General features: G+C 51.6%; 1 protein-coding gene across 2 annotated transcripts in view; it reads left to right on the forward strand.

The window, feature by feature from the left end:
• Positions 1-4,202: 4,202 nt before the first annotated feature.
• Positions 4,203-25,575, forward strand: part of GRB10 (growth factor receptor bound protein 10) — a 199,442-nt gene continuing 178,069 nt past the window's right edge. Inside the window, exon 1 of one of the 2 annotated variants that reach the window (XM_060304923.1) lies at positions 4,203-4,256. The gene's annotated coding sequence lies outside the window, so the exon portion shown is untranslated. Of the gene's footprint in view, positions 4,257-4,746; positions 4,894-25,575 lie in introns of those variants that run through there. The other variant, XM_030871324.3, reaches the window with a different exon arrangement.

Here is a 25,575-nt window from a genome sequence, read left to right on the forward strand (position 1 = left end):
AGTCACTTTGAAAACAGCCTGTCAATTTCTTACAAACTTAAACACATTTCATTTGACCCCGAGATCTCGCTCCTACTTACGTTCCCAGAAAAACCCACATAGCCTTTTTATTCATAATTGTCCCAAACTGGGACTAGCCCAAATGTCCATCAGCTAGTGAATGGATGAACAAATTGAGGAACATTGAAAAGGAACAAGCTGTTGGTTCACGGATCGACATGGATGAATCCAAAGGCTGCATACTGTGTGATTCCATTCATGTGACCATCTTGAAAAGGCAAATCGTTAGGACAGAAAGCAGCTCAGTGGCTTCTGGGTGTGGGGAAGGGGCACGAGGAAACCTTTGCGGGAGATGAAATTGTTCTACATCTTCACCGATGTCATGGTAACACAACCGTATACCTTTACAAAACGCTGCAAAATACGAATTTTTCTGAAGGCAAATTGAATCTCAATAAAAACCAGACTTAAGAAACATCCTTCAAGTGACTACCTGGTTGTAAAGTCATCTGATTCAAGCTTCCTCAGGAAAAGGAGAGTTTTCTATATTAAGACATCATAAGGAAAATGGGTTTCATGGAAATTTGACACAAGAGGTACAGGAGCCCAGGCTCAGGGAGACAGGAGAAAGAGGGTGTCTGTCTGGGGCTGATTTTCAGCCTCTCCCTTCACAGACTAAGCCTGGAGCAGTCAGTTGTTCCTCACCTGGTCTCTGGGGCCAGACCCCCTTCGGATCCTAGGTGCAGACATCTGGCTGGCCCGTCCTTCCACCCACCAGCAAACACACACCTTGGGCCAAGTGTCATCAATTGCTGTGTAGGGGCCAAAGAAGGGTGTGGGTATTGGGGGACTATGGACAGTTCCACATGGGGGGAAACTGTGCCGGTGGACCCCAAACAGACAGATCAGACCCTCCCACCACCTTTGGGATAAAGCAGAAACGCCAGAGCGTGATGAAGTCCCTTCTTACCTTTGCATCCTGGTGTCTCGTCAAGCCTCCTGACGCCCTCGTTTGCTCTGGCCTGGTATTTTATGATGAAATGCAACTACTTGGTAAGTTCCTTCTTGGCTCTGGTAGGGCCCGGAAGTCTCCCTCCATCTGAGAGGCCTTTTCTTTGGGTCCCTCTTTGTGGAACTGACCATCTTGGATACTCTGGGACTCGCTGGGGCACTGCTGCCTCTAGGAAGTCTTCCTGGAATGCTGCCAGGCTCCCCACCTCTGTATGCCAGGGGCAGCCTGTATTTCTTATTCTGACTGCAGGTGGGTCCCGCCCCCACCAGTCCTTACCGCTGACCACCGGTTTCCAGCACTCCCTGCCTGGTGCACCCGCCTGTGTCCAGTGGGGCCATAGGCCTGGCCTCCCCCCACAGGAGCACTCTGGCCAGAGCATTTCACTGTCAGGGTGCCATTCACCTCATTCTCTTTTCCTTCATCAAGGCCGTTGGCAATGTTTGAGCCGGAGCCCGGGCCCCAGGGCGCAGCATTCGTGTCCTCCATTCATTTGCTCTGCTGATGCATTCACCTGCAGGATTTGGCTTCCCAGCGACGGATGACATTCCCCCAGAGCGCCCACTGAGCGCCAGGCACTGCCCCTGCTGGGATGGCACCTGGTTATCCTTGTCCCATGCCCACAGCCAACAGGGGAGAAGGTATTAATCAATTCCTTCCTAATTATAATTAGTCTATCAAATTCTCTACTTCCAGCTGAAGGAGCCTCCAGCACATCCTTGGATAATTGAACTCCTCATGATCACGAAATCCCGTTTTCTGTCCTGACGCCTAACTGCTACCAGTGCATTTCCCTCAAGTGAAGCTCTTGAGCCCAAAGCCACACCGCGTGGCTGGTTCTCCAGGGTAATGTGCATCCCACGTGGCTGTACCGTACGGTGGCGGCTTCCATCCTACCGAACAGGAGCACGCGGCCCCGGGGGCGTTTAGAATTTGCAGCAGGAGAAGGCACTAAGCTGCAGTCTGCCCACGGGATCGGCTGGCCCGGGTCGCCACACAGGGGACAGCTGCAGCTTCTACAGCCACAACCAGAGTGACAAGTTCATGAACTTGGATCACGTAGTGGTGCTGAGTGGGCCCTGCCCAGAAGGACCATGCAAGGTCTACGCGGAGCTGGGCAATGTGGGGAATGAGGGCCTGTCCTAGGAATTCTGGGGGTTGCTGTCACCATGAAAACACTTGAGGACATTTATTTTCATCCCTTCTCAGTGAAGAGTAATGTTTGAAAACCCATACGTTTTCAGACAGCTAAATACGATACCTGACCCTACAGTGGAGGATCTTGGGATGGAGGGGAAAGAAATACTATAAGAGACATGGTCAGACCAACTGGCAAAACTGGAATATGGACCAAGAAGAGATACACATATTTTATCAATATAAAGCTACGAATTTGGTAACTGTACTGTGATTATGTAAGATAACATCCCTACTCGTAGGAAAGACATATCAAAATATACAGGGGTAAGGGGTTATAATAGGGTGTGGAACTTACCTACAAATGATTCAGGAAAAAATGTCTATGCATAAAGTGCTTTTCAAATATCTGTTAAAGCCCGCTGAGTATCAGCCTTTCCGGCTGGTGCAGGCTCTCCTTGCTCATTGGAGCCTTTGGCAAAGCTGTAAGAGTCAAAGCTCATACAACTTCCGAGAAGTGGCTCAACTCTTTCTTACTCTTCTTTAATTTGCTCTGGATCCTTTGTCTACAACAGGAGTCTTTGTGCTCAGTTTGGTTCTTCCAGAAACTAAGCTCCTTCCCATTATTCCCTCTAGATTTTCATCCTTGGGGTTTTCTGAACTTGGACCAATGGGGAGATATTTTCTGGAGGCTTATTTCAGTTACAAGAAAGGATGAACTTTCATGGATAAATCAGGCCAAAGGTGGGAAAAACAAGAGCTATAAAAAGTGCCCTAAAGGGTTTTGGCAGAATCCTTATTCTGCACTTACCAGTTACTTGACCGGCGGCAAGTTATCTAACCTCTGGGAGATTTGGTTTCCTAGTCTGTGCAGTGGGCATCTCCTAGTAACAAGTTCAGAGCGTTAAATAAGAGGATTAGTGAAAGTTGGGCACAAAACGCATGCTCAGTAAAGGTAAGCCGTTACTGCGGCTGCTTTTATAACATCAAATCCCAGAAAGACATAATTATTATCATCCTATTTGTATTATAATTTTGATTCAGTAGAGATTAATAATCGTATTAATGACAATGGTTTCCACTAATTCAGGGGTTCCTTCTTACCAGTTGTTTTATGTTGCAAGTAACACCTCATTTAACCCCCAGGACATCACTCCGGAGGCGGGCTTATTAGCCCATTTCAAAGATAAGGATTTTGAGGCCCGGTGGCATTAAGAAAATATGCAGGGCCTCCCACTCCACCCGCGCTCTGGTGCTGGCACTCAGATAGGGAAACCGTGGCTATGAGAGAGTCTAGGCTCCAGACCCGGCTGGCGGCGAACGGACACTCGACCCCAGGTTTCCCGGTCCCGGGAGGGACCGCAGCCCACGGCACAGCTCGTGCAGCCACCTCTCCTCCGTCCTGTCCTCTCGCTACGCCCGGGACGTAGGATCGAGGCCGCACAGTTCCTTCTTGAGTTTCAAAGAATTCGCTTGCAAATTGCCTTCCAGGACAGGTCCGATGTGTGTTTCGCGGACGCCCCAGCCTGGGTGGTCGGGGTCCCGCGTCCGGGGGTCCCGGGGGCGGGACGAGGCGTCCCGGCGCCCCCGCCCGGCTGCGGGTCCCCAGCTCCCCGCGCCGGTCCTCGGCAGCAGCAGCGGCCTCCGGGAGCTCCGGCCCCGCGCCCCCCGCGCCCCGCCCTGCGTCCAGGCCGCGGCCCCGCCCGCGCTGGCGCCCCCGAGCGGTCCGGGCGGCGGCGGCGGCGGCGGCGGGAGGAGGAGCAGGAAAAGCGACCGGGGGAGGAGGCGGAGGCGGCGGAGGCGGAGGCTGAGGCAGCGGCGGCGGCGGCGGCGGCGGGCGGGGCCGGGCGGGTTTAAAGCCCATCGAGGGGGTGGGGAGGCCGGGAGGAGGCAGGGAGGGACGCGAGCGGCGCGCCGCGGCGGGCTGGGCGCTCGGAGGCCGCGGAGCCCCGCGCGGAGCCCAAAGTTTGCGCGCGGTCCCCGGGCGGCGGCGCGCGGGGGCCGGGACCGCCCTGCGCGCCGCCCTCGCCCCGCGGGACCCGCGCCGCCCCGGCCGCGCCGAGGGTCGCGGGCGGCCAGGCGGAGGCGGCCGGGAGCGGCGCCGCGGCAGGTACGGAGTTGGGCGGCGAGCGCGGCGCCAAGTTACTTTGTGGCCGGCCGGCGGGAGGGCGGCAGTCCCGGCGTCATTGTCTGCGCGCGGGCCGCCCGGGCCGGGGACGCCGGGCGCCGCGGGGGCGCGGCGGGCGGAAGGGCGTCGCCTCGGGCCGGGGTCTGCGGCGCGCGAGGGCGGGGACCGGGCGCGGCGCGCGGCGTCTGCGACCCCTGGGAGCCGGGGAGCCCGGGCGACGCCCGCTGGAGCCTTCCTGTCCGACGCCGGCGTCTCGCGGGCCGGACCGGGGCTGGGGCGGGGCTGGGGGCCGCGTCGCCGGGCGGTCAGGGCCGCGCTCCCGGGCCGCCCGGAGAGTGGGCGCCGCGCGCCCCTGCAGCCCCCGGTGCACCCGCGCCTGGGCGGTGGGGCCGGACCCTCCCGAGCCAGAGCGCGCCCGGGCCTGGGATCTTTCCCTCTGGTTCTGCCGGTGACCCCGCTGCCAGGGCCTAACCCCAAGTCGAGGGCGCGCGGGTTAGCGGCCCGCCAGCCGGGGAAATGTGATAAGAGCCGTGCCGTTCACAGAAGGCAGTTTCTGATGCAACTCTCGGCCTCTGCGATCTCCTCTCCCCACGCCTGCCTGGCGACGGCCCTCGAGCATGTGCGTTATGGAAATGAGGGTATTCTCCACTTTTTATTGTGTTCGTCTTGTCTTGGGGTTGGAAGAAACGCCAACTTTCTGTCGTTTGCACTGACGAGGCGGTGGGTCACGTAGGCGAGCCACAGGTGACTTGGCTCGGGCCCGGACCTTTTCGGCTGCTTTCTTGCAAACGTTGTCCCCAGCTTCATTCAAGAGATGCGAAGAAAAGACCCAAACAAGTAGCGCTCGTGAGTAAACACGCGTTATTGCACAACTTTCTCTTTGCTGCTGTTTGCGAGGCCAGGCCCAGGACACTTTGTTTCTGAAAATGCTGATTCAGCCGTTTGGAGCCCCCGAGTTTCAGAAATGGTGCTCTCTCTAACGTTTCGCTGAGTTTTACTAGGAACACATGTTGTTAGCACGGCAACAGGCGTTGACTGGGGTTTACAGCACCAAGCTGGACGGTTTTCACAAGAGTTGACCTAGAGTTCCCTTCGTTCTTTCCAGGAGGAAAAATGGATAGGATCTAGGTTTCTGTAGCAAAAGAAATGCTGACTTCTGGCGATGGTGGTGTCTTTTACGGTAGTATTTTATTAGGGAAAAAGCTCTGAAACCGAAGTGTTTCCAGGAATGATGGTAGATGACTGCGTTTTTCGGTTAAAAATCAGAACTCTAGGATTACTGCATATAATATTTGAGTTTTACTGAGGACCCTTGAAAGAGAAGGACCACACAGGCCAGCCCCAGGATTACAAGAAGAGAATTTGAGGACAGAGAGAGTCACACACCCAGCAAGCTGCTTGCGTAATTGAGAACTGTAACGAGGGATACTTCTGTAGCATTTCGCGTTTTGTGAGACGCGTTCAGACCCTAACTGCTTTTAATCCTCTACAGCCTCCTGCTACCCATTTTACAGGCATGGAAACTGAGGCTCATGAGATTAGTTGGCATGCCCAGGGTCACGGGGCCAGCAAGTGCCCGAGTTATCACCAGAGCCTAAGCTTTGGGTATTTTTTGTTTTTTTTTTTAAGCTCTGTTAGGTTCATCCTTCTGTACAGGTGCATCTGCCTCTAAAAGAGAAACGGCCCGTCCCCGTGCCGGTCACACACCCGGAGAACCCAGGAGGCTCTGTTACCATTCCCGGGGCTCCCAGCCTTCCAGATTTTTGCCCTATCACCAGGCTATCATCAATGCCTTCTTTTGTCCACTCACTTTTTGTGCTTAAATCCACATTTATTTTGGTAGGAAACTTTGATACCCATGAACTAATGAGTCTGAAACAGTAGTTATGTTTATTGTAATTAAAATCATGTTTTAATAAAAGCTGTGTCCCGCTGAAGTCATGTATTGCGTATTGCCCACGGTCGGCACTGCTTTGGGGGCAGCATTGGACCGGGCAGAATGCCATTCATTGTGGTCCAGGAACGCGGAGCTGGGCATGGGCATGTTCATGCCAGCTACTCGTCCAGGGCTTGTAGGGTGGTGGCTGCCAGGATCGGAACCTGGGGCAGCCCTGGCCCAGTTACAGTGACCATCTCTGTGGCCGCTGACCCTCAAATGGGAGAGAGGAGCAAAGCCAGACTCTAAGAGCTATTCCATGAACTTTAGATTTAGATGATGAGGCTGGTCTAAGACGTTACAACGTGTAGAAACCAGACTCCTGCTCGAACAAAGATTACCTGCCATGCCTTCACCTTCATCTGACAGCTTTAGAAATTCTAGGTTGGTATATTTGATAAAACCTAATGCTTTCAAGGCGACATAATTTAAGAAACTTATTTCCTTGGAGTTCTGTCCAACTCTTAACCACAGGGGAAGAGAACCGTGCACAGTGGTTGGCTGGCCTGCCTCTCAGAACTGTGAGACTGACCGCAGGGAATTCTGTCCTGCTTCATAGGGAGAAGCGTGTCCGTTTGCAGCTCGGGGTGTGATCCCTGTGTCTGTTTCTCAGGCCGTTAAACCAAGGTGGAATCGTGTGGGCCCATAAGGAGAAAACATTTGCTATGCCTTTCTTTTAAGTAATCAGTCATATGTTCAGAATTTAACTAACACTTTTCCTGCCGGTTGAGAATGTATTTCACCTGTCTTTACTTTTTGCTTAACTGTGGATGTATGGGAGATTATGGAAGACGTCAGGGCAATCAAGCGACTTGGTTGGCAAGGCTTGTCAAACTGGTGCTTTGGGGATCTGGGAACCTCCTACAAGGCCTGTGTGCTAACTTCAGTGTCTGTAACTGATCACACCCATCCAGGCGCTGGCTGGCGTTTACTTTGTGTTAGTGTTTTATGGCACATTTCTGGGGAGCTGGCTGTCCCCCCACCGTCTCCGTCCAGTGTCCGTGCTCCTGGTGACCGTGGATCTTGTTAAGTGTCAGGAGATGAAAGCAGGTGAAGCTTAAAATGGCCAGGCTGCTGGCTTTTCTTTAATAATGTAAGGCATGGTCTGACTGTTTTTTGAGCTGGCAACAAGCAAAGCCATGTCCCAGGGTTATCAGAAATCCTCCCAGAGGTAGACGTGAGTGCTTGTGACTTTCCGCTTTGGGGATATACCAACGCCAAAAAGCTATCCCTTTCTGCTCGTGCAGTGGGAGAGGTGGGCTTGAGAATGAGAGAAGCCTTGCTTGCCCAAGTGCTCCTTTGTCCATCTGTGAAAGGGATGGGTGTTGAGGTGGAGAGAGCTTCTCTGCCCCTTAAGTCGTAGTCTCGCTTGAGAATCCCTGTCCGGAATGCATGGGATGAAGTTGGTGGGTAATGACTGGATGCCACGGGGAAAACTAGGACATTGGTCCTGTTTCTCCACCGTTGAATTTACATGTGGATTGGGGGAGAGATTAGAAGACTGATCTGATGGTCACAAATTGCAGTGCCTGAAAACATTCTTGAAGCTGATTGTCTTTTAAAAAAAAAAAAAGACATCTTGTTCCCTTTTGCTTTGCCTGGGTGGACACCTGGTTCTTCCATTTACTAGCTGCGTGAGCGGGTTAACTAAGCTTATTGGTAAAATGAGAGTCACAGGGGTGCTGCCCTGTAGGGAGGGTGGGGTGCCTTTGGGATCGTGTGTACCTTGGCATGTGGCACGTGGGAGGGCTCAGAGACGCTGCTTCTGTGACACTGAGCCTGTCTCAGAGCAGCCCGTTGGCTTGGTTATGCTGTTTCCTATGGATGTGCAAGGTCTCTCTAGTAATCGGAAGGGAGACTCTGCTTTTTTTGTATTTTTGTCTCTGCACCCGTTAGCTGTACAAAACCTTGTGGCACTGACTGAAACTGGCTTTGAGCGCCAGTCACTGGGAGCGAGAAGCCTCTCCTGGCCGCTGAGTAGCCGACAGTTTGAACTGCCCACAGGTAGGATGCTATGAGCAGAGGCGGACAGGTGGGATGGAGACCTCGCCTGGCCGCAGACCACTTGAACCAGACCACGGGGAAGAGCAGGCGTCAAAAACTGGTTCTTTGTGACCAGGAGCGAGAGGTGGGCAGCGGCTGAGATGCACGGGCTCAGACCGGCTGTGGCGCCGGGCGTCTGCATGCAGACCGCTAGGTGCAGGCACTGGCTCAGACCGGCTGCGGCACCGGGCGTCTGCATGCAGACCGCTAGGTGCAGGCACGGGCTCAGACCGGCTGCGGCGCCGGGCGTCTGCATGCAGACCGCTAGGTGCAGGCACGGGCTCAGACCGGCTGCGGCGCCGGGAGTCTGCATGGAGACCGCTAGGTGCAGGCACGGGCTCAGACTGGCTGTGGTGCTGGGCGTCTGCATGCAGACCGCTAGGTGCAGGCACGTGGGGACACACGGCGTCTGTCTTCAGGACCCCGGGGTCTGGAGTCTGCAGAGACGCTTAGCCCAGCTGGGACTGAAGTGCACGTGGACTGCCGGTCCTGACGGGCTGGCTTTGCCCCAGGGAGCAGCTCCTGCACCCTGTCCGAGGGCTGTGTGCTGGGCGGCCTTACCTCTCCCTGAGGTCCGGCTGGGTTTTCGGGCCAGGTCAATGGGCCCGGGCCCCAGCAGCTGCAATCTCGCCTAGTAATGTGGGCTCACAAAGCACTTGGCACGGAAAGAGGTTGCTGTGTTTTGTCCTTCTTCACTGTGTTACTGTCACCACAACTGAAATCAAGGTGGGCAGCTGGGACCCTCCATTGTCCTTGCGCTGCCCCTGGAACTGCCCGGTGGCCTCCTGTCCGGCCCTGTCTGTGAGCTCTCTGGTGTCTCACTCTGCAAGAGAGAACCCTAAAGACTCCTGTCAGGTGGGCGCCAACAGGGAGGGGCCTTCAGCTAGCCTGGGTCACACTTGAGATGCTTCTCAGAGGAGAGAGACTCTGAGTACTCACTTTTCCAGACAGCTGGGCCTTTGGTTTCCTTATTGTTTTGGAAACTTTAATCCCTGGGAGTGTCTTCTTCCAACCTTTTATGAGTTGCAAACATCCTTTAATCTAAAGACTTTTATTATGCCCCATATCTGATAGTAATCTTAGGGTTCCCTGCTCCAAGAAACTCATCGTGACCAAAAAGCTACTATGAACTGAGGGACGTTTAAATTCAGGAGTTTGTACGGTAGCATCATGCACGTGGGAGGTCTCCCCTGGCCTAAGGGTGATGCCTGCACTAGATGCAGGACACTGCTTAGGAGTCCTCCGTGGGCTGGGAGGTTGAGCTGGGTGACGTCCTGGATGGACCGGCACGGTCTGTGACTGTGCTACCCAAGTTGCTTTTTCTGGAATGCCGCTATGCTCCTCTGAATAACTGTGTAGATCTCCTGGAGACCGCTCCAGGGTGTTTCTAGATAAAGGAGTGCATGAGACCTTCATGGCGTCTCCCTAGTGGAGGAAGGGTAAGGCAGGACAGCTTCTTGTTCCCTAGTTGGGCCATTCCTTAACTGCAGGCATGTCCTGGCCCTTCTCGCCACCGCGGGGCCTGCAGGGCCACCGTGGACACAGCCAGCCTCTGTTGTGTCCTGCTCTCCCCAGGTGGGGCCCCGTCTTCTGCTTTTCTGGCCTTCCCAAGCAAGTTCTGTCCATTTGAAGGGTCACTGGCTTTCTAATCCCTCAACACCCAGGGCAGACTTTGGAAATTTAGTTTTTTTAATCAGTGATAAATGTACATAGTTTAAAGAGTCAATGCCCCAGAAGTAACCAGGCTTATCAGCCGACCTTTTCTGTATTCACCTCCGTGTTTCTAAGCAGATGTCTGTATAATGTATTGTAGTTCCTTGCTACCTTCCTTGCTGCCTCTCCACCCTCCCAGACCCCGGCTTCCCGTAGGATTCTTTGACTTCCCTGCTTAGAAGTTGAGGAGGCCGACCTCTGTCTGATCATCCTGACCTATACTTCCTGTCTCCCATTGTCTCTATGGTGAGATTGGCTGGACCGGCAGGCAGTGCTGACGCCATGGCAACAGCCCTAAACACTGCTGGTGGAGCCAGGTAGTGTGCTGTGATCACTTTCTCTGTCTTGCAGGATGCCTTGCTTTCTTCTGGAGTTGTATTTGCATTTGCTTAGTAGTTTAGGTACTTATCACTCTTGACCCCCACCTCCACTCCAGGCTGACACAGGTGTGCAAATATTCTCGCAGACACCGTAGGTATCCAGCCAGTTGTGTCTTTGGGAAGCAGCCTCTTGTGTGCCTTTCGTCCCCAGGTGCCTGGCTGCCCTCCAGGCTCCCTGCTCAGCTTTATCCCGGCCTCTTCCTTCCCCATCATCCTGAGCAGGCCCTTTGTTCTCTTCTTGGCTCTCATGATTCCTCTTTCCTGGTTTCTTCCCACGATTTGATGGAGACCATTCCGTAATAGCTTCCAGAAAAAGAGGTGAATGCACATTTTTGGAGTCCTTTTGCGTGTCTGAAAATGTCCTTACTGTACTCTTCACTCTTCAGTGTTTTTTCTTTTTCCTTTTTTTTTCATGTCTGGAAGGTTGTAGGATTTTCTCTTTGTGCCTTTATTCAGAAATCCCTTGTAGATGTGCCTGGTTGGGTGTCTGCGTCTATCGTGCAGGGTACATCAAGAGCCCCTTCAAGCTGGAAACTCAGATCCTTGGCGCTGGGACCTGGTTTTGAATTAATTCTTTCATTTCTTTTTTTTCCATCTTCCTCTTCTTTTTGTCTACAGTGGCTTTTATATGGGTTTTAGCTGACCGGACTGGTTCTCTAATTACCTCTTGTCTCCTATTTGAATCTGTTGAGTTCTTCTAGGTTGTGGAGTATATCATCTAGACTTTTTAACCTTTTTACTGGATTTTAAATTTCTGTTTTCATTTTTAATTTCTAAGGACCTCTTTATTTCTTTTTTGATTAGTATTTGTATGTAGACTTTATTTATTTATTTATTTATTTATTTATTGTGGTACGCGGGCCTCTCACTGTTGTGGCCTCCCCCGTTGCGGAGCACAGGTTCCGGGCGCGCAGGCTCAGCGGCCATGGCTCACGGGCCCAGCCGCTCCGCGGCACGTGGGATCTTCCCGGACCGGGGCATGAACCCGCGTCCCCTGCGTCGGCAGGCGGACTCTCAACCACTGCGCCACCAGGGAAGCCCTAGACTTTATTTTTTGGAGCAGTTTTAGATCCACTGCAAAACTGAGGAGAAAATGGAGAGATTTACCCCCCTGTCCTCAAGCCTCTCCACTGTCAACATCCTCCACCACAGTGGGACGTCTGGTACAGTCAGTGAGCCTACAGCACAGCATCGTTACCCTGAATAATTATTCTTCTTTTAATGGTGCAATATTCTGATTTCATAGATGCATTATTTTTTTAAACCTCTTTCTGGATATATTAGTTACCTTTTCTTTTTTCTTACATAGTTTCTTCTCTCCAATTTTTGCATTATTTATTTTCCTGCAGGTTTGGGTCTGGCGTACCCAGAAAGCAGAGCCTATGGCAGGCAAGAACTTGTGGGTGTTCTTGCCTTGTGGGTGTGTTTTATGTTTTATTTGGACGTGCAGGGCTAGGGAGGCAGCGGTGAGGGAAGGGGGGGCCCTGGGGCTGGTCCCCAGGCGGCTGCCTGGGCAATTGAGGGAGCCCGTGGTCCATATTGTGATTCCCCAGACGATCCTGGGGGTGGCAGGGGGGAGGGGAAGAGCTTCCAGTCGGTGCCCATTCCCTCCATGGAGCCCTGGGCGCGAGCCTGCAGGTGCTGGGTGCAGGCCACGTGGGCAGGCCGTCCCAGGCCTTGGGACTTGTCGCGCCTGAGCCCCGGTGGTCGCCCCAGCAGTGGCCAGACAGAGACACAGACAGGCGAGGCTGATGGGGTGGTGTCTGACCCATTAGGCTTTGCTTAGATGTTGGGGGCCCTGCTGTGCTGTCCACGGTCAAAGGCGTCCCTGGGAGGCTGATGGTGGGCCTCGGGGTATGGCTGTCTGGTTGCCCCGTTGTGTGGGGAGCCCCCGGTGCTCCAGTCTTGTGTCTTTTCTCCTCGGAAGGGGCCAGACTGTCTGAAGAAGCCTCTTTTCATCCCCGTGATGTGGGTCTGGGAGCCCTGGAGCCGTCAGCCGTCCCATCAGAGTCAGTAGCACTGACCACCTGTGCTCGGTGTGGTACCGGAGGCCACAGCCCTGTCGCTGCTTCAGGAGAGAAACCCACCTGCTGGTGGTGCGAGCGGGGCGCCGAGGGGTCCAGCCGAGCCCTGGACTTTCTGAACGCTCTTGCTTCTTTGCTCCTGACACTTGGGCCTTGTGCTGTGTGGGGCCCCATCTCCTCTTCTGGCCTGGCGTTCAGCACACGCCATCCAGCCTTTATGCCTTTTAAAAGACTCCCTTTGGAGACCCTCTGTTCCCAGCCCAGAGGCTTCAGGGTGCGTGTGACCAGGCCGAGGAGCGCACGTCCAGGTTGAGAACAGCGGGGTGGGGGAGGCCGGCACACCTAAGCCACCACCTCGAGGAGCAGCAGACAGGCCTCAGGTGTGGATTCCGAAGGAGAGCTGGGTCTCCCCTGCCAGTGACTGGCTCTGGGACCATAGGAGAGTTAATCTCTGAGCTCTGAGCACTGTGATTTCCTCTGGATTCTCAGGGTTGCATCCCGTGGCTCGGTTCCCTCTGCAGCATCTCCACCTCCCGGAGAGGCCAGGCCGGGCTTGTGGCCTTGCCCTTAGGGTTGGATGCCCTGCTCTCAGCTGCTCTCAGAACTGGCCTCCACGGCTTTCATTTGATTGACTTTAAAATATTAAAATAACGTGGCCCTGCTCACCGTGGAGCCCCTCCTCTGGCCACTTTGTCCTGGGAGCTGCACATTGGTGGCTTCTCTGTGCGTCTGAACACAGCACCTCGATGCCCCTGCCCCCCCCCCCCGCCAGCTCCCCGCTCCCCAGTCCCCGTACCTGTGAACGTGGTTCAGCATCCAAGTTTACTGTTCTAAGTGCCATCCCAGCCCTTCCCGCCATGCACTTCAGGAGGGAGGACTGTGGTATCCTTACTAGCTCGGTCGCCTTGTGCAAGTCACTTACTCCAAGCCTTCTTTTTTCCTTCGTTTGTTTCAGGGTTGTGTTCACATTTGTGTATATATAGTTGTCTATGTGTGATGAATTTAAAGTGACTAGCACAGTGCCTGCTCCACATGCAGTACTGTTATTTCCTTTGTATTGTTTTAAAGGGAGCCCCGCTTTCTGCATGACATCCAGTAGCTTTGCACTTGTGGCTTCAAGAAATAGCCTTTCCCTTCCTTCCCTTCCTTGCTGGGAGGGCTGTGAGAGGATTCTGACCCTGGAAAACCCGAACTGGCTGGCCTTGGTGGGCACACGACCCCCCTCCCCCAGGTGAGGGGAGCGAGTGGAGGTGCCCAGTCACATGTCTGTCTGATGTTGGGTCTGAGATTCCCCCCACCTGGGGCTCTGCATGGTTTCACGGGTGGGTCAGGAGGATTTTGGCGTCTGACAGTGGCCAGTGTGTCCTTGTCCATCAGGGTGCAGGTAGCCCGGGGGGTTGTGGATGGGATAACGGAGGGAGGAAGGGGTTCTTTGGGATTGCCTTGAGAACCGGGGATCCAGGGCATGCGGGGCCTTGGGGCATGACCTTGTCACATGGAGTTTGGTGCTGGGATTTCTGTAGTGAGCCTCGACCAGGCTGTGCGCTGCCCCTTCCTTAAAAGTGCCGTCCCCTTGAAGTGGAGGAGTGTGGTCCTAGGACGGGGGGGCCGGGGTTCCGCCGCAGGGTCCTGTGTGCACGTGATGGGGTGAGTCCTATCGGGCACGTTTGGGAGGCAGGGTGGTACCCACTCTTGCGGGGTTGTCTTCCACCCTTCTCCGCGTTAGAGCACATTAGGCTGTGTCTAGGGGTGCTCGGGACCCCAGGATCCGTTTTTCTATTCTGAAGGCTCCTGACTGGGGTGGAGCCGCGCGGACCCTGGTCGCGCTCCTGCCCTGCGCACTGCGCCCTACTCCTTAGTACCCGAGCCCTGGCTGCGGGAGTGCAGCGACCCCGTGCGGCGGCTCTGGCACAACCTGTAGCGGGCTGGCACCAGGATGCGCCGGAGTCCAGCCCACGGTGGGCTCTGTGCTGGTCCACGCCCCGGCCGGGAGGGGCCAGCCCGGGGTCACCTGCACAGGCCCTGGCGGTCAGCGGCGCACCGTCCTCGCTGCGCCTTTTGGTGGTGGAGGGTCTCCGAGGGGCGCGCGTTCTCGGAAGCGCGGACCAGTCTCAGGCCGTGCCGCCCCCGGAATCCAGGATCCCACGGCCTCTGTGGACGTTAGCCAGGGGACGGTGTTATGTAACCATTTGTAATCTTCATTGTTTAATGTGTAACAAGTAGTAACTGCACCCAGATAAGCGCGTCCACTATCTCTTAGCCGAGTGGAGGGCAGTGGGTGTGGGAACCAGCTGGGGAAACGAACAGATGGGGCTTCTGGGAGAACGGGACTTTTTTCTCTGCTGAAAATGGAATGCCAAGACCTGGCTGGACTTTTTTTTTTTTAACATCTTTATTGAAGTATAATTGCTTTACAATCGTGTGTTAGTTTCTGCTTTATAACAAAGTGAGTCAGCTATATATATACATATATCCCCATGTCCCCTCCCTCTTGCGTCTCCCTCCCCCCCTCCCTATCCCACCCGTCTAGGTGGTCACAAAGCACGGAGCTGATCTCCCTGTGCTATGTGGCTGCTTCCCACTAGCGATCTATTCTACATTCGGTAGTGTATATATGTCCATGCCTGGCTGGACTTCCTTTAACCTCGATGGCATGTGTAATCTGGCCTCAAAGCCTCGGATAAACACATGTGGTCATGTTGCGTCTTTGCTCGTGAGCCTACGCTCTCATTGGGGGACACCTCTTGGACCATTAAGGTCAAGTGAGGCAGATGTCGGGGAGATCTCACCGTCTTGATGGGGTCCAACTAATTGCCCCAAACGCAGGTGGGACTTCCTTGCCCGCCCACTTCAGAAAACAATCCGATCACCTGTTAACACGTGGATTGTCCCTTTGATCAGCTGCCACTTGTCGGTTGGTGGCAGGAGTCCCTGCCAGGGTGTTGATAGAGGTCTCACTGGAGGCACAGCGCACAGGTAGCTATTGTCCTGCTGTCTGTACTGCCAGAGGTCTCCCTCCCAGTGAGTGAGCAGGAAGTGGGCGCCTTCGCTCTTTGGTCTCTGTAAGGATGAAAGGCCACCGGCGACCGATCAGGGGTTTTGATGATGCCCCAAGGTGCTGAGCTTCAGGTGCAGTTAGAAGTGGCCCCCCAGGGACCAGGCCACTGCCTGGACTCTGGTGCATGTCTCTGCTCCTGGGCCTTCAGTGGCATCTGTGGGGCTGTCCCTGTGTGCCGTGGAAGCAGGTCATGACCCCTCTTTAGCCGGGACCCACGAGCTCTGTGTGTTGGGTGGAGATGCAGGTGGCTCGTGGGGAATTTGCTCTCCTCTCCGGAGCATCGGGTGGCGAAGACCCACAGAAGAACACTTACTTAAAATTTGGGGTACTGTACGCTGAGGTACGGTCTCCTTGTGGGGTGCAGCGGGCGTCAGGGTGAAGCAGGGACCACGGTACTTCCCTGGAGGGTTGCTCAGGATGTGTACTCGCTGCTGAAAAATGCACTCGATAGAATTAACGGCCTTCCACTATCTGTTCATTTTCACTGGGGGTTCGAGGAATTCCTGAATGGAATTTCCCTGGCTGCGTCTGGGAGCTGGCTTCTGAGTGCGGTGCTGGTGACACCTTGGCTCTTGGTCTGTTTGTAAATCACATTTGGCCCCTGTGGCCATGGAAGACCCAGTGGAGAGTCCGTGCCCAAGTCGGGGAAGGGTTTTGAAGACTGCTCCAGGTGGCTGAGGACCTGCTGCATCCGTCCTTGGACAGATACTGGAGGAGCCTGTCTGCCTCCTTCGTCTGGGCCCGCCCCACTTAGCCTGAAAGCGGGGCCTCCTTTGGAGGAAGGGGAACCGCAGCAGAGGGATGGTGTGCGTTCACCCAGCAATAAAGAAGTGATATCAATAAGCTTCAAGGATATATTGTACAGCGCAGGGAATATAGCCAATATTTTATAGTAAGTATAAGTGGAGAATAATCTATAAAAATGTTGATCACTGTGTTGTACACCTGAAACTAATAAAATATGGTAAATCAAGTATACCTCAATTAAAAAAAAAAGTGATGTGTGTTTCACTTATTTTCCTGGAGGGCACTGGCAAATTTCAGTATGGACACAGGTTAAATATGAACAGTGTCTGAAAACAGCACTTCTTAAACTTCGGTATACCCATGAATCTCCTAGGGATGCTGTTAAATGCAGGTTCCAGTTCAGTGAGATGGGTGGGGCCTGACCACCCACATCTCTGTCCAGTTCCCAGGCCACACACCTGCTGCTGGTCAGGGCCTCGTTTTGTGTACTAAAGTCGATGCATTTCCTCTCCCTTTATCTTCAGGTTCTTTTTCTCTAGAAATTCTCTGAAAAGGACACTTTACCTTCCTTGTAAGAGCTGTTATCACTGATGCTATTACTTTAGTCTGAGAATTTTTAGTGATTAGCCCTACGTTGTTATATGTGGCATTCTGTTTTATTTATTTTGTGCCCTTTTTAAGATTAATTTAAAAAAATTTAATATAATTTATAAAGGTTACACTCCATTTACAATTATTACAAAGTATTGGCTATGTTCCCCATGCTGTACAATACATCCTTAAGCCTATCTTACACCCAGAAGATTGTAACTCCCCCTCTCCCCACCCCTGCATTGCCCCTCTTTCCCCCACAGGTAGCCACTAGTTTGTTCTCTGTATCTGTGAGTCTTCTTCTCTTGTTATATTCACTAGTTTGTTGTATTTGTTAGATTCCACAGATAAGTGATATCAAACGGTATTTGTCTTTCTCTGTCTGACTCATTTCACTTAGCGTAATACCCTCCAAGTCCATCCATGTTGCTGCAAATGCCACTGTGTCCTTTTTTATGGCTGAGTAGTATTCCACTTATGCGTGGCATTTGTAAGTGCGCCCATACTTTATTCCATTTATGAATATGGGCACAGAGTCCTGCTTTGACATTCACTTGGGTTGCCGTGGGTTTTATTCAGTGGTTTCTCTTTTGTTTATGATGAGAGAGAACTTTGAGAAAGGTTTGCAGCCTTTTGCATGGTCTAGAAGCCCTGCCTGCTTTCATTTTAGGAATGTAGGGTTTGTGGCCCCATTGTGGCCTTACTGCTCTTGAGGCCCTGCTCAGCACCTTTACGTCTCAGCATCGGGTGAAAACCCCGGGTGACCTCAGGTTGTGGAGAGAGACAAGTTCTGTGTCCCTAGGAGACTCCCTGTCCGTCTTCTGTCAGCCTGAGCTTTGCCCTCTACTGGATCCTGGGGCCAGGTGGTCTTTCCCATTAGGGGAGGTGGCCTTACGGCAGCTTTGGTCTTACTTGCATCTGTGAGCCTGTGTCCTCTGGGTCAGGCTCCACTCTGCAGTGTCACCTCTTCTTCTACCTTTTGAAGAATTCTGCCACCAACATCCTTCCTTCGATAACGAGCCCTTGGGAATTTTTGTGTTCTTGCCTCCTCGTTGGTCAACACGTGCATTGAAGGACCCCGGGGGGCTTTGGACTTCGCTCCTTTGTCGTCTTTTATCAAGCATTGTGGTGATGTTGAACAACTTAGTGTTTCTTGAAGGTTAACACGTGCCACAAGGCAGACTCTTTTCCGCAGGGGCTGCACCATACTGCATTCCCATCAGCTGTGCACAAGTGTTTCAATTTCTCCCAAATCTACACTAATACTTGGTAATGTCCAATTTTTCTTTGTCTTTTTCCTTCCTTCCTCCCTCCCTCCCTCCCTCCCTCCCTTCCATCCTTCTTTCCTTCCTTCCTTCCTTATAATAGCTGTCCTAATAGGTATGAAGTGGTATCTCACTGTGGTCTAGATTTTCTTCTTCAGTTGTTGGCACTCTCCATCTATCCTGGATATTAATCCCCTATCAGATATATGACTTGTAACTATTTTGTCCCTTTCTGTGGGTTATCTTTTCACTCTCTTGTCTTATAGTACACAAAAGTTTGTAATTTTGATGAAGTTCAATTTATCTATTTTTTTAATTAATTATTTTTGGAGTATAGTTGATTTACAATGTTGTGTTAGTTTCTGCTGTACAGCAAAGTGAATCATTTATACGTATACATATATCCACTCTTTTAGACTCTGTTCTCAGATAGGTCATTACAGAGTATTGAGTAGAGTTCCCTGTGCTATACAGTAGCTTCTTATTAGTTATCTATTTTATATATGTGTGTGTATGTCAATCCCAACCTCCCAATTTATTCCTCCCTCCTCCCCCCTTGGTAACTATACATTTGTTTTCTACATCTGTGACTCTGTTTCTGTTTTGTAGATAGGTTCATTTGTACCATTTTTTTAGATTCCACATATAAGCGATGACATAAGATATTTATCTTTGTCTGACTGACTTCACTCAGTATGACAATCTTTAGGTCCGTCCATGTCACTGCAAATGGCATTATTTCATTCTTTTTTATGGCTGAGTAATATTCCATTATATATATGTGCCACATCTTCTTTATCCATTCATCTGCTGATGGACATTTAGGTTGCTTCCATGTCCTGGCTATTGTAAATAGTGCTGCAGTGAATGTTGGAGTACACGTATCTTTTTGAATTATGATTTTCTCTGGATATATGCCCAGGAGTGGGATCATAGGGTACCTCTATTTTTAGTTTTTTAAGGAACCTCCATACAGTTCTCCATAGTGGCTGTACCAGTTTACATTCCCACCAACAGTGTAGGAGGGTTCCCTTTTCTCCACACCCTCTCCAGCATTTGTTTGTAGATTTTTTGATGATGGCCATTCTGACCGGTGTGAGGTGATACCTCATTGTAGTTTTTTTATTTTTTAATTCATTTATTTTTTTATTATTTTTGGCTGTGTTGGGTCTTCATTGCTGCGCGTGGGCTTTCTCTAGTTGCTGCGAGCGGGGGCTACTGTTCGTTGCGGTGCGTGTGCTTCTCATTGCGGTGGCTTCTCTTGTTGCGGAGCATGGGTTCTAGGCACACGGGCTTCAGTAGTTGTGGCATGCAGGCTTCAGTAGTTGTGGCCCACTGGCTCTAGAGAGCAGGTTCAGTAGTTCTGGAGCATGGGCTTAGCTGCTCCACGGCATGTGGGATCTCCCCAGACTGGGGCACGAACCCGTGTCCCCTGCATTGGCAGGCGGATTCTTAACCACTGTGCCACCAGGGAAGTCCCTCATTGTAGTTTTGATTTGCATTTCTCTAATAATTAGTGACAATCATCTCTTCATGTGCTTTTTAGCCATCTGTATGTCGTCTTTGGAGAAATGTCTATCTAGATCTTCTGCCCATTTTTTTGACTGGGTTGTTTGTTTCTTTGATATTGAGCTGCATGAGCTGCTTGTATGCTATGGAGATTAATCCCTTGTTGGTTGATTCGTTGGCAAATATTTTCTCCCATTCTGTGGGTTGCCTTTTCATTTTGTTTATGGTTTCCTTTGCTGTGCAAAAGCTTTTAAATTTAATGAGGTCCCATTTGTTTATTTTTGTTTTTATTTCCATTACTCTAGGAGAGGGATCAAAAAAGATCTTGCTGCGATTTCTGTCAGAGAGTGTTCTTCCTGTTGTGTCCTTTACTTTTGGTGTCGTATCCATGAAGTCATTTCTAAATCCAGTGTCACGAAGCTATTCCCCTCTGTGTTCTAAGAGTTCTAGTTTTAGCTCTTATGTTTAGGTCTTTGATCCATTTTGAGTTAGTTTTTGTTTATGGGTAATGTAAGGGTTCACTTCATTTTCTTGCATGTGGATATCCAGTTTCCCCAGAATCATTTGTTGAAAATACTGTCCTTTCCCCATTGAATGGTTTTGGCATCTTGTTGAAAATTTACCCACCATATGTGTGAGGGTTTATTTCTGGGCTCTCTGTTCTATTGCATTAGTCTATGTTTGTTCTCATGCCAATACTACACTGTCTTGATTACTTTGTAGTAAGTTCTGAAATCAGGAAATGTGAGTTTTCCAACTTTGTTCTTCCTTTTCAAGATTGTCTTGGCTATTCAGGGTCCCTTGAGAACCCGTATAAATTTTAGGATGGCTTTTTCTATCTCTGTAAAAATGCCAGCGGGATTTTGATAGGGATTGCATTGAGTGTGTAGATTGTTTTAACATTTGATATTTGATACTAAGTTTTCCAGTCCATGATTTAGAGATGTCTCTTCTTATTTATGTCTTCTTTATATTCATATAGAAATGTTTTATAGTTTTTCAGTGCACAAGTGTTTTGCCTCTTGGTTTAAATTTACTCTTAATTATTTGATTATTCTTGATGCTATTGTAAATGAAATTGTTTTCTTAATTTCCTTTTCAGATTGCTCGTTGTTGGGACATAGAAACACAACTGATTTTTGCATGTCGATTTTCTATTCTGTAACTGATACATTTATTAACTCTAATACTTTCTTGTGAGTATGTGTAATTTTTAAGGTTTTCGACATATAAGATTATGTCATCTGCAAACAAATAATTTTAGTTCTTCCTTTCCGTTTTGGATACCTTTTATTTCTTTTTCTTGCCTGCTGTAGCTAGAACCTCTAACACTATGTTAAATAAAGTGTTGAATGTGGACATCCTTGTCTTGTTCCTGATCTTAGAAGAAAACTTGCACTCTTTCACCACTGAGTTATGGTGTTGGATGTGGGTTTTCATATACGAAAAGCTTCTTCTGTGGCTGAACACATCCTTGAGGAGGTTCCATGCATGCTTCGGAAAAATGTGTATTCTCCTGTGGTCCGGGGGAGTGTTCCGTGTGCATCTGTGATGTTCAGTTGGTTTGCAGTTTTTCAGGTTTTCTGTTTCTTACTGACGTTCTGTCTGGTTGTTCCCTCCATTACTGAGAGTGGAGTGTCACAGTCTCCACCTAGTAGTATCGTCCATCAGTCTGTCTCTCCCTTCAGTTGTGTCAGTGTTTACTTCATATATTTTGAGGCTCTTTTCTCAATACATCATGTCCTTCTTTGTCTTCTGTAATAGTTTTGACTTACAGTATGTTTTGTCTGATGTCGGTATAGTGACCCCAGGTTTCTCTCTCTCTCTCTTTTTTAATATTAACATTCCCATCTTTTTACTTTCAACCTGATTGTGTCTTTAGATCTAAAGTGAGTCTCAGCATATGGTTGGATTATGTGGGTTGTGTTTTTTTTTTTTTTTTCCTTCATTCTGTCAACATCTGCCTTTTGACTGGAGGGTTTAATCTATTTACATTTAAAGTAATTACCGATAAGGAAGAACATCTGCCATTTTTCTGTTTTTTGGTTTGTGCATCTCTTCTAGCTTTCTGTCCTTTATTTCTCTAGAATCCTTTCGTCTTAGAATGATCCTTATGTTTTAAGAAAGACTGCTAAGGTGTGAACAGTCACAGAGTAAATTACATTTAGGAGAACGTTTTACAAAACACCCAAACTTGAGTTGGTTTTTATGGGACCCTTGCTCTCCCACTGCCGCTGGGCTGGGGTGATGGAGAGGGGTCTGCAGAACTCCAGAACTGCTGGGACGAGATCCCGTGCTGCTGTTTGGGAAGGAACAGAACAAGAACTGGACTGGGTGGGGGTGGATTCCTTCTGCGTAGCTCTGAGTTTACAGGGTTGCAGTTGTTCTTCTGGACAACGCTGCAAGAGAGAGAGAGTCTTCCTTCTGCAGATGGGGAAATGGGAGCCCTTACAGTCGGATGCCTTGTTCAGGGTCAAGTGGGCATTAGTGGGAGAGTTAGAATTGCCCTCTCAGGTCTTTGGACGCCAACTCCATCATTCTCTGTATCCCTGGATGCCACCACGGAAGGAGGAGGTGGTGTGTTTCCACCAACGAATGCATGAGGATGTGTGTGGCCGTGTAACCTAGCAGGACCCCATGGGGCCTTCCCGGGACAGGCCTTCCCCATATCCTCTGCTTTAGCTCCTCTCTGAATTACCTAGATAATAGTATTTGATGCACATTTCCTGAGTTTTGCAGATGTGAAAACTATCCCCACCAAATGGAAGAACTGCTTGATGACCACGAGCCCATAGCCCCAGGTCTCCAGGAGCCTAAGGACTGATAAGGTGAACTCCCATAACACCGTCCTGTAGCCTCACCATCAGCCAATCAGAATTATGCGCAGGCTGATCACATACCCTACGACCCGCCCCCTTGCTTGGCCGAAACTCTTCTTGAGGCTTTTCAGGGCGTGAGCCACCACACCTCCTTGCATGGCCCTGCAGTAAAGCTTCCTCTGCTCCAGACTCCGACGTTTCAGTTGTTTGGCCTCACTGTGTGTCGGGCACACAGACTTGCATTAACAGTGAGAGGAAGGACCTTGTCCAAGATGTGTATTCTTTGCTCTCAGCACGTGTAAACATTAAAGGAAAATGTAAGTAAATTCATTGCACGGTGCCTGACACACAGCAGGTCTTCATCCATTTCCCTTTCCCTGGGGGAATTTTTCAGGAAAGATTCTGTGTTCTTGACAGTCCTGGGACTCTAGGGTTCAGGATGGTCTAGGAGCTATTAAATCTAGAGGCAGGGGTGCGTTTTGCCCTGTATTGTGATGTAACATCATTTCACCTTTGTTTCCAGGCCAGGTGGCCACCTTGTAGCTTTGCGTGTTGCAGCAAAGGCCTTGGGTTTTGAGGCCTTATGGAGGCTGGAACCCCTCTTGACCCACTACGCTCACAGTTCTGTCCTTTCTTTATTTCTCACAACACTGGCGATCGTTGGGGGTGATTGCCAGGGTGAAGGAGGCCTCCTGCATGGATCTCCATCCCCCGAGGCAATCTCACTTAGGCTCCGGTACGTTACTGCCGCCTTTCAGGGCACACAGATGCCATTTGAGTTCACTGGACTTCTTTTTTTTTTTTTTTTTGCGGCACAGGCGCCGGACGCGCAGGCTCAGCGGCCACGGCTCATGGGCCCAGCTGCTCCGCGGCATGTGGGATCTTCCCGGACCGGGGCACAAACCCGTGTCCTCTGCATCGGCAGGTGGACTGTCAACCACTGCGCCACCAGGGAAGTCCTCGCTGGACTTCTTAAAGCCTGGCAGGGTCACGTGGGGCCTTCCCGAGGTGAGGACGTGCACGCAGGCACTGGTCCTCTTGGGTCTGTGCAGGGTAGGACTCCTGAGGCTGGAGATAACAGGTATTACGGAGGCTCTTGCCCTATTTAGAAGAGTCAATCTCATGTCCTCAGGTCAGCAATAGATCCTCTTTCCCCTTCTTAAGCGGGGTGCAGCCCCGGGATTGGTAATCCTCCCGCGGGAGCCCGGAGCGGGGAGACACCGTGGTCCCAGGGCCGTGGGCTCCCTGGTCGGGGGAAGGAAGCGCCCCCTGGATCAGCGCTGTTGGGGGCAAGGGTGTATTGTCGCTGTTGCCTTCGGAGCTGCCCTGCACTCTGGGTCTGCACTCGGCTCCCCGGGGGAGGGGGGGGCCTGCCCGGCCTGCGGCTGTTCTAGAACTCTGCTTGAAAACTGGAAATACTGGACGTGTGACATTTCCCTCTGCCGCAGCCCATTTGGTGGCTTATTTGGCGGGGGGAGCGGCGAGGGGGGAGGGAAGAAGGTGCTGAGTGACTCAGAGCCTTGCATCTTGCCAGAATCAGCAAGGGACCAGCCACAGCCAGAGGGGACGAGCCGGGTCCCCCTGTGCACCTGGAGGAGAGTGCCCTCCACGTGGGCTCTGGCTGGCGACTCTTTACAGGGCCACGTCTGGGGTTCAGTCTCATTTTGAAGAAAATGCGAAGGGAGGAAGAAGTCTCTGTGGGTCTTGTCCCAGGAGAGACAGGAGAGCTGGGGGCCTCAGCTTTGGGGCTGGGGCTGTCCCCCTGTGGGCAGGGCCTGGCCTGGGCGCCGTGGCTGCTTTCAGGAACGCTTGACGCTCTTACAGGTGGCAGAAGACCTCGAAGAGCTTCTGTTCACGTGGCCCTGTGTATTGCTATTTATCATTTTAGAAATGAAGACAGAAATTTAAAAAATACTGTTTCTGTAAAAAGAATAATAAACTCACTATATGTAAACCTAAGCAACATCTTTTAAGGAAAAATAACTATATTTTTTGAAACAACAGAAGTTTAATGAGACTGACAGCATCTTACATGTTGTAAATCCCTTTCCCGTCTGGCAGGGGGTCCTGGGCTCAGCTCTGCATCAGTCACGTGTCATGTGGCCTCCAGGAAGCTCTGGGATGCAGTCGGGAGGGACCAAGAGGGAAGGGACGGGTCACATCGTGGGGTCTTGCAGGAGGTTTTGGAACAGGGGCTCAAGATGCTGGGGTCCCCGCCCCCTGGGGAAGCTGGAGGAGTGCCCGGCAGGGGCACCAGCAGTCCCTTTGATTGGTTGCTTGTTTCTGTTGTGTCACCTGTAGCTCAGAGAGGCCTGAAGCCTCCAGGTCCAGAGTTATTGAGGCCACATAAAGGGGAGCCTGGGTCTTCAGTCTCCTGGCATTCTCAGGCTCTTTGGGGGGTTAAATGAAGTATGGAAGCCAAGTGGAAATGATGGTGCCAGGAGCCACGTGTCAGCTGAGGTGACCTGCGCTGCTCAGATGGGTCTGGGAAGTGGGTGCCGGTGTCAGCCTCCACGGGGTGGCAGGGAGCTGTGCACGACCGTCCAGGCTGCGAAGTGCGGGCGGTTCCGATGTCAGGTCCAGCTGCGTTTGCTGAGCGCGTCCTGCCCGCGTGTCACCCGGTGTGGGCTGCCCTGTCCTAGGTCACGGTTACAGGCGGGGAGTCTAAAGAGTCTCAGGTGCCTCCAGGAGCACCTTGGAGCCAAGGAAATGTCACCAGCGGAGACCAGGAAGGCAGAGGGAGGGGACGCTTTTTATCGGATGCGGAAAGCGCGAGCTGTGATGAAGCATAGGGACCGGCGTTCTCCTCCTTCTGCCTTCTTCCTGCTGGGGCATCGGAAGGCCCGGGATGCCCGCAGCCTGGGGGGCACGAAGGGCCCCAGTGTGCTGCTTGGAGACCTCAGAACCCGCGGGGTGAGGGTGGGAGCCGCAGGCCAGGGCCTGAGCGCCTGCAGGGTGGGGGGCCGGGCAGTCTTGGCCACGGGGCCCGTTTTTCCTCTGTTGGGTTGAGCTGTTTTTACTCACAACACTTCTGACACCAAATGTCAGGTTTTGTCCTCCCGACATCAGTTCTCCGACTGTCCGGGCAACAGTTGGGTGTCCTACAACTCGGCTCAGCTCTGACACCGTCTGCCTGGAGGGAGAATCGGATTTCAGAGGTTAAAGGACTTGAAACTACCCCGAGGGATTGTAAGGGACACAGCTCGGAAACAGACA

The sequence above is a fragment of the Globicephala melas genome, chromosome 9 (assembly GCF_963455315.2).
Source record: "Globicephala melas chromosome 9, mGloMel1.2, whole genome shotgun sequence".
NCBI lineage: Eukaryota > Metazoa > Chordata > Mammalia > Artiodactyla > Delphinidae > Globicephala > Globicephala melas.